This window comes from Cervus elaphus, chromosome 20 (genome assembly GCF_910594005.1).
Source record: "Cervus elaphus chromosome 20, mCerEla1.1, whole genome shotgun sequence".
Lineage (NCBI taxonomy): Eukaryota > Metazoa > Chordata > Mammalia > Artiodactyla > Cervidae > Cervus > Cervus elaphus.
In genome coordinates this window covers 72,199,591-72,214,160 of record NC_057834.1, presented here as the reverse complement: position 1 = coordinate 72,214,160, position 14,570 = coordinate 72,199,591, and the positions used below count along the sequence as shown (strand labels likewise).

Sequence of the window (14,570 nt, the reverse complement as noted above, 5' to 3'; positions counted from 1 at the left end):
CATAGATTTGGGACTCATCAGCATATAAACAGAAGATTAAGCCCTGGGAGTGATTAAGTAGATTCCCCAGGGAGGATAAACTTGGAGAGTGTGTGGAATTGCTGTGGGGAGCTACAGCTGGTGAAGAAGCATGCCTCCTTTCAAATTCCCAAAGGGAAGAAGTTGTAGTCATCAGATATCTGCTATGTAAATTGTGTCTTGTCACAGTAGACAAATATTCTGTTTTTCATTGAGTTACAACAGAAAATGTTAAACTTTGAGCACTTTGCTAAAGTCAACTGATGATACTGCAGCGGCATTATTCCCACGTAACTGATGTTCTTGGCTACACAAATATTTTTTGATGTTGACACTACTTTTATTGTGGCAAAATATATGTAACATAAAATTTACCATTTTAACCATTTTTAAGTGTATAGGTCAGTAGAGCCAAGTACATTTATATTGTTGTCCAACCATTACCACTATACACTTACAGAAGAGTTTCATCTTACCAAACTGAAATTCTATACTCATTAAACAATAACACTGTTCCTTCCTTCCCTGCCAAGCACCATTCTATTTTCTGTGTTTATGAATTTCACTACTATAAGTAAAAAATAGTGTTTGTCCTTTGTGTCTGGCTTATTTTACTTAGCATAATCTTTAAGGTTCATCCATGTTGTAACATTATGTTAGAATTTCTTCCCTTCTCAAGGCAAAATAATATTTCATTACTCATTGATCCACAGTAATTTGCGCTGTTTCCACATTTTGGCTATTGTGAATAATGTTGCTATGAACATAGGTGCACAAATATCTGTTCAAGTCTCTGCCTTCAGTTTTTTTGGATACGTACCTAGAAGTGAAATTGCTAGATCAAATGGTAAATCTACATTTAATTGTCTTAAAAATGACTGTTTTCCATAAGAGCTGCGTCATTTTACATTCCATCTGTAGTGCACAAGAGTTTCAATTTTTCCATATTCTCACCAACATTTACTATTTTCTGTTTTGTTTTATAATAGCCATCCTGTGTGTGCGTGCTAAGTCGCCTCAGTCATGTCTGGTTCTGTGCAACCCTATGGACTGTAGCCCGCTAGGCTCCTCTGTCCATGGGATTCTCCAGGCAAATATACTGGAGTGAGTTGACACGCCCTCCTCCAGGGAATCTTCCCGATTCAGGGATTGAACCCAAGTCTCTTACATCTCCTGCATTGGCAGGCAGGTTCTTTACCAATAGCACCACATGAGAAGCCCAGTAACCATCCTAGCAGGTATGAAATGGTATCCTGTGATTTGATTTGTATTTCCCTAACGACTGGTGACATTGAGGACACTTACTCTTTAAATATTATAGCTATATTTAGGTGTAATTCCCCCACTTTACTCCTTGCAGGTAACTATAGTTGTTTAAAAATTATGTCAAAATAAATCCTATGTTCTCAGTTTTCTCAAATGCTACTGAGAATATGCCTAGTTAATCAAGAATGGTGCTAATAGCTTCACATTTTAATCTTACAGTTATCACCAATAACACTAATTGACTGGGGGTAAATCTAGAGTTGATGTAAATGTAGGGAATGCAATGGTTTCATGCTAGGACCCTACACGAGGATTGGGAATTGTGCATGGTTTGGTAATTGTGAAGTTAAGTGACAAACTATATCAACCTATTTTATCTTCAGAAGTATAGAAGTTCAAGACAAATGATGAAGTTTTAAAGATTTTGTTTCTATTTCTGAGGGTTGAAATGCAATGTCATCAAGAAAGAAACATTTTATTACTTGTACCAGTGATTCTGCAAAAATTCTGTAGCAGAGAAAAATAATTTATAATTTTAAGAAGTTTCTTCTTGGAAAAAATACTCAGGAAAATATGTAAGCTAAATGAATCAGAAGCACTGTAATGTTGGAGTGGAGATAAATTTGATAATGAACTAATACCAATAGAAAACAATCGTTCATTTGAAAAAAGCTGAAGAAAATAGAATATTTCCCTAATCCATCATTGGACACATATTTCTTTGAAAACAGCGATTAAAGGTGGGGTGGGAAGTAGTATGAATCTATGTCATAAGCATAAAGATAGTTTTGAGACATCACAGTGTAAGATAAAAGGGAAAATATCTTGCTTTCTAACTTTGAGTTTATTCCTACCAGATTTAAAACTAAATAATTGGCAGTTAAATTCTCAAACTCCTTCGATTGTAATGAATAACATTTCCTCAACTTATTCAATAATATTTGATAAGGTAATAGTGTAGTGTGCTGTGCTATGCTCAGTCGATTCAGTCCAGTCTGACTCTGCAGACTGTAGCCCGCCAGACTCCTGTGTTCATGGGATTCTCCAGGCAAGAATGCTGGAGTGGGTGGCCATGCCTTTCTCCAGGGGATCTTCCTGACCCGGGGATTGAACCTGTGTTCTCTTAACTCTCCTGCATTGGGGCGTGTCAACTCACTCCAAGGTGGGTTCTTTACTTCTAGTACTGCCTGTGGAGCCCCAATAGTGCAATAAATGAATACAATTCAGTTTATGTAACTTTCTCCAAAAAAAGAAAAATATCCAAACCTGGGTAGGAGCTGCCAACAGATTGGCTGCCTGACTCACAGACTTGTTCTCTTCTGGGGGTGACCCTAATGCCAAGGAAAGGGTGTACAGTAGACTAGGAAATGCTGTGGGTCCGTGGTCAGAGCTGATTGGTCACGAGTGGTTTTCCGACCTTAACTGGGTCAGTCAGAGCCTAGTCACAGAATGTTTTATTGTGAACCTGAGAGAAGCTTGAGTTTATCATTACGGAAGTACAGAAGTTGGTAGTGAAATTAGAGGCCATGCTAGGTCATTAGATCCAGCTTCTACTTTATGCAGGTGAAGAGTGGAGTGGGTGAAATCTCGCTTACTTTTACTGACCAAACCATGGGCCCTGGTTTGGTTGCATCCAAGAAAAACGTGTGCCTTTTTCAATTCACGAAGATGCCTCTTCTCACCAAACTATGCAACTGTGGAGCTGTCTCCGCCTTCTAATTTGTTCAAAAGTGCTATAGGGCGTGGGTTCAACCCCTGGCTTGGGAAGATCCCCTGGAGAAGGTAATGGCAACCCACTCCAGTATTCTTGCTTGGAGAATCCCACGGACAGAGGAGCCTGGCAGGCTACAGTCCATGGGGTCGCAAAGAGTCGTACACAACTGAGAGGCTCTGTGGGCACCTGCATGCACATACACATGCCATGGACTGGCAGTGGCCTCAAGGCTGTGCACCCCACCACGGACAGAAATCCGATCTGTAGTGAGAGGGAATGACGGGAATGCACAGGAGAGACGGAGGCCGAGAGCAGCAGTCTCAGCTGCAGCTGTGGCCCTCCTTCCAGCTGTGGCCCTGCTTCCAGCTGTTCCCGGGACACAGCTGCTCTCCTGCTTTTCTTCCAGGCAATTTAGCTGTAAGACACCCCAGTCCTTCCAATAGAATCCACTTTGCCTAACTTAGCTCAAGTTTGGCATCTATCACTTGCAACCAAAAAACTCCTGAGTAATATGAGTTATCGTAATCAAGTAGAGGTTATCACCTGGACCACTGACATAGGGCAAGAACTGATTTGCAGCCTGTGAGATGTATCTGAATAAAGTACCTAGCTAGTGCATGATTACAATATTAATATAGCAGAAAACTCAACAGAATTGCAGCAAGTTTAAAGAACTACATTGTAATGAGGATCTTTTAAGAAAGCAAAGGAATTCCAAAATATTCAATACTGTCAGTTCCTCTATCTATTAGGAAAAGGTTGACAATTTTTTAAAACATGCTAAGCAGCGTGCAGGCATAACAAGTGGGAAGATGTGTGGCAGGTTCAAAGCACATCAGCCATTGTGAATTCTTAGCTGGGACTATACTTTCATAGTTGATCTAAACTGAAAATTACGTCAACTGATTCTTTACATATTATACTTTGGTGGCCAATGAATCAAGTGTGATATTGATATTTGTTTCCAATTTTGAGCCAGCTTTTTTTTTTTTTTAACATTTATTTACTGTTCACTAAGTGTTACAAGAATTCTTTCTAAAGAGCCTCAAAGGGAAACTGTAAACACATTTTTTTCTTTGTTTTTAAAAGTAGAAGCAATACCACATAGTTTATCATCAGAGGGAAACGATGACTATTTCCAAACCATTTGGCACAGAGTAAAAGAATTTCTTCAGAAAATAATCTCTACATGTCTTATATTTGGAGGATAAAAATACCAAATCATGAAATTTTGGGTAGTGAGAAAAATGAGATTTTTTTTTCTACCTCCTCAGGATAGTATAAAATTAGTATCTTTTTCTATGGATTGCTAATTATACTACTAGATTTGATCTGACTTTTTTTGGAGAATGGTTATATCAAAATAAAAATAATTTCTGAATTATCAAGTAAAGCAGTAGCAAAATACATTAAAAATTCCGTTACAGACTTGATGCAAGTATAATCCCAGAACTTTGGTTTTACCTAAAGTATCTACAGCTCAATTTCATCTATTAATCGATTTGACTCTTCCTTGACGTGGTCTTATCAGTGAGCCTTGTGACTTGGAGCTGTCACATGTTGCTTCGACTTGGTTGATTCCTGCAGTAGGATCGCCATGCTCACTGTCTCCTGTGCCTTGCTAGAACATTTACACTGTGTCATCGAGAGGTCCAAGGCCTGCTAACTTTTGTGGAGTAGAAGCTAATGACCAAAATAACAGAATGTAAGCTTTCAGTAGTACTATGGAATCACTGGCCCTATATGCTGAAAAGCAAATAATATTTTCTAAATTAATCTCTCCTATGAGAATCTTGCACATTACCTATGTACCTAGTCGCTCAGTCGTGTCCGACTCTTTTCGACCCCATGGAGCCTGCCAGGCTCCTCTGTCCATGGAATTCTCCAGACAAGAATACTGGAGTGGGTAGCCACTCCCTTCTTCAGAGGATCTTCTCCATCAAACCCGGGTCTGCTGCATTGCGGGCAGGTTCTTTACCATCTGAGCCAACAGGGAAGCCCTTGCACATTACCCGGCACTACTTTAATCTCCGGTATAAGAATTTTGGAATTCAGGTTGTTGTTGGGCTAACTTGATAAATTTAAACTTTCAAAAATCATAATTGAAAAAAATTATGTGAAATATTTCTGGCAGCTTTTTTCTTATTTAGTGAGAGGGGACACTGGCTTTCATGTCTAAGCCATCTTTGCCCATCTGCCCCTCAAATATTCCAAGCTTCTCTGGGGGACAAGGTATAGGGAGAGGTTTAGGATGGGAATCTAGAGAATTCACCATTTAAAAGCAGGTACCTGAGTGTTTTGCTGCTATCATGCCTTCTAGTAGCAAAACCTTGGAAATTCACCAAACACCCATCACAGAAGAATGGATAAATGAATTGTGGTGTGTTCTCTCAGTCAAAGCTCATACAGCAACGAGTGGGATGGCTAATTCTCCCATATACACATGATAAGCAAAAGAAGCCAGATACAAAGCATTCAGAGTTCACATTTACATAAAGTTCAAGCCCAGGCAAAACTCATACTTGATTTTCAAAATCAGGAGGGTGGCTACTCTTTGAGGGGGCAAGTTGGCTGCATGGCAGCTGCAAAGGTGATTGTCACTATTTCTGGGGGCACTGGAAACAGTGTTTTGATCTGGGTGCAAGTTATTTTGGTGTGTTCAGTTTTTGGAAATTATTAGCCTGTAAACTTAGGACTTGTACACTTCTCTATGTGTATATTATACTTCAATAATAATAGTTTCTTAAAAAGCAGGTGAAGAAAGAGAACCCAACAAAGGTGCTTGAGCAGGATTAGCTAGAGATGATGGGAAAAGGTCTGGAAAAAGGGATACCCTGGAAGCCATGGAAAGAGGATGTTTCAAGGAGGAGGAATTGGTTCAAAGTGCCAAATGGCTCAAGAAAGGAGGTTGAGTGGAATGAAGACTGAAAGCTGTCTACTGGGTTGGATGACTGGCCTCTGAGAGAACAGTCTTACAGGAGGTAGAAACCAGACAGCAGAGGACCGAGGCGTGAGACAGAGGGACATCAGGTTAGGCAGGTTTTCTTTCCCTGAAGACAGGAGAGATTTGACCATGTTAATATGTGGGAAAAAGAGTACTTTGAAAGGAAGATGCTAAAGCTAGGGGGGATGATTAATGCGGCCCCAAGGAAGGGGAGGAAGTAGAATTAGCCTTGGGCAGGGGCAGGGACACCTTGCATCCCACAATCATTGTGGGAAGGATCTTTTTTATTCTCCAATTCTTTAATTTTTTTAATTTATTTTAATTGGAGGCTAATTACTTTACAATATTGTGGTGGTTTTTGCCATACACAAGGAACAGGAGCAGATTCACTTAGAGGCCAGGAGCTGAGGGACCTCACCCTAGTGGTGTCTGTCTTAAACACGGCAAAGGAAAAATAAAAGGATTAAATGAGATAATGTGAAAAGACCTTGTGAACTGAATGAGCGACAAACATGCAAGTTTATTTCTCATCTTTCTTTTGTCCTCCTTTAAGCTTTTGTTAAGCAAAATGCATGTTGAGCCATTTATAAAGGGAGAGTAACGGATCTACAGTGTGTAGAGCTCTTAGGGGTGAAATTATTCATTGAAACCCTCCCCTCCCCAAACATACTCGTCACTATATTCACCTAATGAATTGGCAAGTCACAGGTAGGGTCTTGTTATTAATTCAACTTGACGGTTTAAACCGATAACCAGCACCAACTGAAGTGTTTTCTGGAAATTCCTTTTCCAGTCACAGTTACTTCTGCTCTAGGAGGGCAAGACCCTAGGAAAGGTCAGCTGTCCCTGGGAAAACAAGATCTGAGTTCCTAGGTCTCGCCTCTACCTCAAGGCATGCTCCACAAGGCCGCGCTGACTTCCATAGAGTCCTTCTCTCTTTCCTGGATACCCAGCCCCAGCCATGTTTGTAGAGTTGGTCTGAGTTTCTTCCCATTCTTCTGCCTGACCGGCATCCTCATTTCCATCAAAGGCAGATCAATTTGCGGAAATTATCATGTGGAAACTGAAGCTCTGGAAATGTATCCATGTCAGCTATCTTGGTCTGGTATCTTTGGAAAGTCTTTGAGGACTCTTGGAGGTGGGGGAGGGGGGTAGCCCACTTACCCCAGTATAAAGGACTCTGTTCTAACAGAATAAGTAAAACTAAATCAAGCTGTTATCAAAAATGAGGAGGCAGGTTGCTATTCCAAGCACATTCTATGCACTTACTTCAAAAGCTGTTTAGAGTTGTGCTGACTTGACATTCAGAAAACCCACAAGAACCCAGAGATTTCGCATTTTCTGGGAATTAAGTACAAAATGCTTGTCAGATAACAGAGTTTTAGGGGATGCTGAGGAGTGTTTCATAGCAGACCATTAGTCTGGGATGTTATCACATGAGCCTCAGTGGGGGTTTGAGCTGCTGGCTGTGGGCAGAGTCTGATAACACCTGAGTAACCTCACTCCCAGGGCCAGACCTGCCAATCTGCAATCTCAGGGCATCATGAGCTCAGCTTCCAGAACCAGACATTCCGAAGGACTCCAGCTAGAGGCAAGCAGCACAACCAAGGGATAAGCTTAAAGAACAGAGGAAAAGAGGTATTTCAGTGCCAAAAATAACTGAGACTCAGGGACCCGGACTAGTTCAGAACAAGTTCCTTGTGGTGATCCATTTCGTGAGACAGATAATAGCAACAATTTGAGTGCCCATGTGGAAGATGTGTCTGCCTTACAACACCAAGGAAGGCTTGGTGCCCCTCCTTGGGAATTTGCTGTCAGGAGGTTAACAAGTCAAGTCTCTGCAGATTCTGCCGAGAGTGTCTGCATAACTCAGCAACGGGCAACTCACCACAGGCAAACCAAGAGGAAGGGCTTGCTCCAACTCACCCGCCAAGTGGCAAAACCATGCAACGGCCAACAACGATGTCAGCTTTCCAGTAACTGTTTGACCTTGAGCATAGAAAAACAGGAGGAAAACGGAGACTATTGAATACTTATGCAGGGTTCTATGAGGTGGTGGAAGTGGCGTGGGAAAATATTTCACATGATTCTTGCCTGCTCAGCCTGACAAAGAAAGCTTGTGGTTTGCTGTCAGATTTCTTCAGCTAAATTTGTCAAAGGGAGAAAAACCTCTGTCGGGTGAGGGAAATCTCTCTCTTCAAACAGCTCCATATCACCCCCTGCCTTAATGATTCAAGGCACTCAAGGCACCCCTGGCCCTCCGTCTCCTCCACTCTTTACATCTGTCGGGGCCGGGGGACGGGGAAAGATCCACACGCAGAGATAAAGATTGTGTGTCAGCCTTCGTCCCTGCTTTGGACTCATTTCTAGCTCAGCCCCAGCGGGAATGTGGCTTAGTCATTTTATCTAACACAGAGAGCCAAGGCAGCGATGGGGTCCCAGCATTTCCCCAACAGTCTCCCGGGAATCCCCATGAATGCTGTGCAAGCATTTCCGTCTCCATAGCTTAATTAAATTCTGATTCTCTTTTCTCCTTAATGAAATTAAATGATTTTCAAAGTGCCACTCTTTGACATCAATCAATAAAGATTTGAGTAAAAGGACTGTGGTATGGGGAAAAGTCCCCGTCTTTGGAACCAGAGAGACCCTGGTTTGGATCTCAGACTGCCCTTAGCTATGACTGCTGGTGAGAGAAAATGTCTCTATTAGACCAGGAACTTCTCAGGAAAATACATGAAGGGATTTTTCTTTTCTTAATAAATGATGCTTTTTTATTTTAGTTTCAATCGCTATTTAAGTTACTAGATTATATTTGGAGAAAAATCCAACATGTTTCACTGAATTCCCTTAATATAGAAGACTATGCTGCTTTCTTTTGAGGTCACATCAGGTCAATATTGGTTTCTCAACAAGCCTGGAGAAGCCATCCTAAATGAAAGCCCTGTCATCAAAGGCTTGCAAAATAAGCCTTGCAGTAGAAGAGTTGTCACTAGCTTTTAACCTTTAGCAGTTAAGATGCAGCTAGGGCCTGGCAAATACTCAAGGCCTGCACTGAGCAATCAGTTCCAGTAGGACTGTTACAGACCTTTACAGAGCACTTAGGCATTCTTTCTGAAGTATGTTTATGATACTAAGAGTAAATTCTTATTTTCAAAGTAGAGACTCATGCCCTGTATAGAGGTGCACCCATGGTTTGAATCCTGTGTAATGTAGGGTGAAAAGTGTATTTTTTGGAGAAGGAATAAAACAATACTTTGGCTCAAATTGCCTTCCTTGTGGGGCAAGTACATTCAACCAGAGTAGGGAAGGTGGGAATATGGGGTGAGCTTTGGAGAGAATGTCAACAAAGCTCTTTACTGTTATTCTTACTGTTGTTGAAGACAAGAGATCAACAGAGATCAACCAGAAATAGCCCCAACAAGCTCCTCTGAGATAAGACTGTTTTCAAATAGAGCACTTTTGTCAGTGCTTCCTAAAATCTTCTGCCTTCTACTTTTGCCATGTTTGCTAGATCTGTGTAATACTTGTACTTCATTATATTTAATTCATTTTAAATTGATTCACTTTTTATACTTAGCTGAATTCTCAAAAATAATTTGGGAAATCACAGTATTTTTATATTTTTCTATTCTATATTGTTCTAGTAAACAGAACTATTAAAATACATTTTCAAGTACCTCTTAAAATAATCTTGTGTCCCACCAGTAGGCACACCATACTTTGAGAGACAGTTTTTTTAGATAATCAGACTATTATATACTGAGGCAGCATTCTGTGAGGTGATGGAAGTGGCATGGGAAATAAAAGGAGTGACTATTGCAGGGGATTAATGGTTCCTTTTTTTTTTTTTTCCCCTATATATTACTTACCAAACCTTCTTTCAATCTCTTACCGGTTGAGAAACTCTTAACAACATCCTCCCCTTTCTTAAATATCTAAACATAGTTTTATGTGCACCATTCCACTTGACCCTCACAACTCCCTATGAGGTAGGTTAGATAAACATTATGACCTTCACTCAAAGCAGATATTAGGGCTCGGATTTTAAATCACTCATTCAAAGATACATGGGTAATCAGCAATATGAGCTAAGCTTTCTGGCTCTTTATCAGTCAGTTATAACACGTGTCTCCTTCATAACAAACTCATGGCTGACAGGAGCCAGGTATAAAGAAGGAGTGTGTGTTTGTGTGCCTGTGTCTAAGCTACTCTCATCATCATGTACCAATTTCAAAGACTGGACCTTAAGTCAAGGTCAGCTTGTCACAGAGACAAGACTTCTGTTCCAATTCAATGGAAAACAGTGTGATTTCCATTTTCTCCAAGATTTTGGTAGTTAAGGACACATGTTTTAGGGTCAGATATACTTGGGTTTGAAACTTTGCTTCTCTGCTTATTTGGTATATGCCCCTGGGAAATTTTTTTAAATTTAATTTTGATCAGTTTCATAATACCTAAAGTGGGCATAATAATACCTATTGGTGTAGGGCTGCTGTCTACAGTGGCTGGGGAGAATGCCTACATCTTGGGGCTATGGCTCTGTCTGATGGTATAAAAGGAAGAGCTTGTTATCACTATGCTCAGTCTAAAAAGAAATTAGATGATGGCTATTATTATTACTTTAGTAAGAAATGCCTACTGTTGATGCATTCGCTACCTAATATTTTGAAATGAAAGGTGATATAATTGAACTTTTCAAACGGAGGTCATCTTCATACTTATAAAAATAAATCTGTGATAATGGGTATCTTCATTCAAACACTCACTATTTCCCTCTCTAAATGCAATAACAGTACACTGACCTCTCTCTTACCTTATTTCTGTGACCAAGTAACCATTGCCAACCCCTCCAAATACCATCACAGCAACAAAGATGCTTTACATTTTTATAGGGCTGAAAATGTACATTAACTCAAGTATACTAACTCACCTGTCCTTCACAATTGCCTTCTCATGCAGATATTATTCTCATTTCACAGATGAAGCAACACTCTCAAAGGGGCTGGATGACCTGCCAATGTCACACAGTGTGTAAATAGAAAAGTTGGGACGGAAACACAGGACTTCTCATTCTTTCCTGCCACATGAGTCTCTGACAAAGCAGGAAATAACTACGTGGTTGAATCTTCCTTTGACTTATATCTCCTCTTGCTGGTAGATAATATCATTGTGTGTATGTTAGTTGTTCAGTTGGGTCTGTCTCTTTGGGATCCATGAACTGTAGCCTACCGGGCTCGTCTGTCCATGGATTCTCCAGGCAAGAATACTGGAGTGGGTTGCCATGCCCTTCTCCAGGGGATCTTTCTGACTCAGGGACTGAACCTGGGTCTCCAGAATTGCAGGCAGATTCTTTACCATCTGAGCCACCAGGGAAGTCCAACATAATGTCATAAGCTTCTGCATAAAGTTACCCAACGCCTCAATGAGTGCCTTTTCGATTGATACTGATGCAGGTAGCAGTTATTACTCTCCATCCTAGATGCCATTGGCCTGTTGGGGTTTTATCCCTTTTATTTAAACAGGGAAATCAGGCAGCTGGAATTGAACGTTTTCTAAAAAGGAAAACTGAGTCATCTGTTTTTCAGTGATTTCCATCCTAACCTCCTTCTGTCTCGCTAGATGGCAAATAGCTTCCAGATCATTTAGTGACTCAGCTACAGGTTGGCAACTTGTCTGGGATTCCAATTCAGTTTCAGGATGTTAATTTCCTATTTCCTCCCTGTTTCAGAAAGTATCACAATAGACTTTAATTACTGCTGTGGGCATTCAAAGAAAGGAAAAAAATGGGTTGGTTTTACAAACTGTTGTGCCCTTTCAATCCTGAAGACGAGACCTTTGACTGAGAACCTGCAGGTCAATGTATCACCCAGTCATCTTTTAAAAATGTCAAATAACCCCCTTCAATGGGCTCTAGGGCCCAGACATCACACACACTCTAGAGAAAAAAGAAAGGAAAACAAAAATAGAGAGCAAGGGAGAAAGGAAAAGTTAAGGGTAGAGAGAAGGGGAGCATGCTAACCTCAGGTCCCTCTCACAGTCCCTAAGCCCGAAATAGGGAAAATCCCAGCGGTATTCAGACAGTTGGAAAGTATCATTATTCCTTTTTTTCTTTCCTCTCCTACTGTAAAGGCTTCATAGTCTAAATCATCATCATTACAACTGAGTACTTTTGCAACATGGTTTACCAACTGCTGCCGCACTTTAGAGAACTGCTATTGGGTCAGATTACTTAGCAGTGTTCTCTCTTGAATAGATTATGAATTATATTTGTAGTTGTTTTAGTAGCATATATGTTCTATTTTCATTTGGATTAAAGGGTAGGATTTGTAAAACATTCCCAACTGCTTTGGTGAGACAGTTTAATTCACTAGACTTGAAAACATTGGCTTCAAGACTGAATTTCAACTAGGAATATATACAAATACATTTGTTAAAAAACAGATTAAAACAAAAAACAGTTTAATACCTGCCTAGCACAGGAAAACTCCCAAGATGGCATAGTCTGTTAAGCCCTTGCACAAGTTACCATCAGATATTGGAAATAGAAAAAAAACAAGAAAATAAAATAGCACAATCCAACCCTTCTATAGGCGTCACACCCCCTGCATCAGAATCAACAGCTGTTAAACACACACATTCACAGCCTTAGTGGCTAAGCCACTCAATCAGAATCTCTGGGGGTAAGGCCCAGGAATCTGTATGTTTATCAAGGTTTCCAGGTGATTCTGATGCACCTCGCCTTTGAGAAACAACCTAGAGAATAGAAAGATGGGCCAGCCTTTCACTGGGGTGCCAGGGTTTGCCTTCAGACACTGTCATCCAGGTCTTATTTGGTCTCATGACTAGGATTACTACTAACCAATTGCTGTTGTAGGAACTACTTAAAACTGGAATTAGTTTATACTAAGAAAATGTAACACTGACTTTCAATCACATGCAAATCTTTGGGAATGTTATAACTCAGCTCTGGGATCTTTTATTTGAAGCTCTTCTTTGAACACATGGTTATTTACTCATTTTTAGCTCAAAGAAAAGGACTCCATAAAGACTGTTTATGACAACAAAGGCATATTCTTTCTGCAAACTTAGACTGCTGGCAACCAGAATCTCCTTGCAAAAAAAAAAATTTTTTTTTAATTACAAAAGGTTAGGTCTGTCCAGGTTAAGGCAATAAGTTGGTGGGCTCAAATGACACATTCAAACAAGTGCAGTTATGGCTTTGTCAGTATTTTATTTACTTGGGATCATTGGACTTACTTGACTTACTTAATTGATATTAGGACTGCCAATTACCTCTCAAGTGAAGCTCTATGTCAAACCAGTTCACCAATTATGTAAATATCACCAGCAAAGTCCATTAACAATTTTCGGGACATAAAAATAGAATCTGGGTAATAAAGTCTAATCCCTGTCTTCCCTTTGTACTTAGTCTTGTCTCACTTGCTCATGGGGTACTGCCTGCAGAGGACTGCAGAGGCTTTGGAGGTTCAGTGAGGATGACAGACTCTGATCTTTCAGTATACCCTGATGGGGTAGAACAGTGGCAGCCATCAGCCAAATTCAAAGCAACTCAGCCCAGCAACCCAACACTTCGATATGGTACACACAGAGTGTAGCTCCCAGAGTAGTCTGGACTGTGCCCCCCTTGAGGGGATCATAATACAGAATCATTGGGGATTGGAGATTGAAACCTCACACCTGTCTGTCTACTGCCTCTGGCTGGCCTTTCATGGTATCAGAAGCCCAGGGACAAAGGGAACCTGTGGATGAGAGGGAACCATGGCAGTCTTGTCTGATGCTTTGCCAGTAATGCTGTCCTCTTGACCTCTCTACAAGGCAATAGTGGCTGCCCTAGGGCTTTCTGCTTCTTTGCCAAACTCTGGGGGTCAACAGTAGCATTCTCCATTGTCACTTTTGGTTTGGTTAGGGAAAGTGGCCAGCCCTGTGAGCCAAGAGGTGAGACTGGAAAAGGGAGCAGATAATAAGGACCACCTGCTAACTCAGAATGAGGACACTCAATCCAATGCTCAAATGTGAAAGTGTCCTAAGGTAGGTAAGGGACTGTGACTTGGCCTCTTCCAGGTAGTGTTAGTTTCTCTGAAACTAGCTGGTGAGCATGTGAGCCACTCGCAGAACCAGGAATCCCATGATCAGGAAGCCCTGTGAGCTACTGGCAAGAACAGGGAACACCCACCCTCAATCTCTTCTCCCCACTCTGCTTATGAGGCAAATTGGGTGATTCTTGACTGGTGTTCCATGGGCACTCCTCCTGTTATCAGCACAGAATACCACCTCAGTGATCTGGGCAGTTAGTCCCATCGAAACTTCTGAGGAATGTTCTGACCCAAGTACAGATCATTACAAACTCAAGGGGGACCTCCAGTTATATCAGCGTCCACACCATTTGGACACCCCCTATTGTGATCTTTTGAGGAAACCATTAATAGTTTGGTGCTACTTCCCAAAATTTCCTGAGCTATGAATCGTGTAATACAGCCTGGCCCCAAACACTGACTGGGAGTTGGTCTGCTGATAGGTCTCTAAATTACAACATTATTTTACAATTGGACCTGTTACGTCAGAGACAAAAGAAATCGGATGTCCAGTTTTTTATAGCCTTAGAACAAA

At 40.9% G+C, this 14,570-nt stretch overlaps 1 protein-coding gene across 1 annotated transcript in view; it reads right to left on the bottom strand.

The window, feature by feature from the left end:
- The window catches only part of ABCA4 (ATP binding cassette subfamily A member 4), a 150,722-nt gene extending 139,769 nt beyond the window's left edge, over positions 1–10,953 (bottom strand). Inside the window, exon 1 of the mRNA XM_043878203.1 lies at positions 10,873–10,953. The gene's annotated coding sequence lies outside the window, so the exon portion shown is untranslated. The remainder of the gene's footprint in view (positions 1–10,872) is intronic.
- Between the last annotated feature and the right edge of the window lie 3,617 nt (positions 10,954–14,570).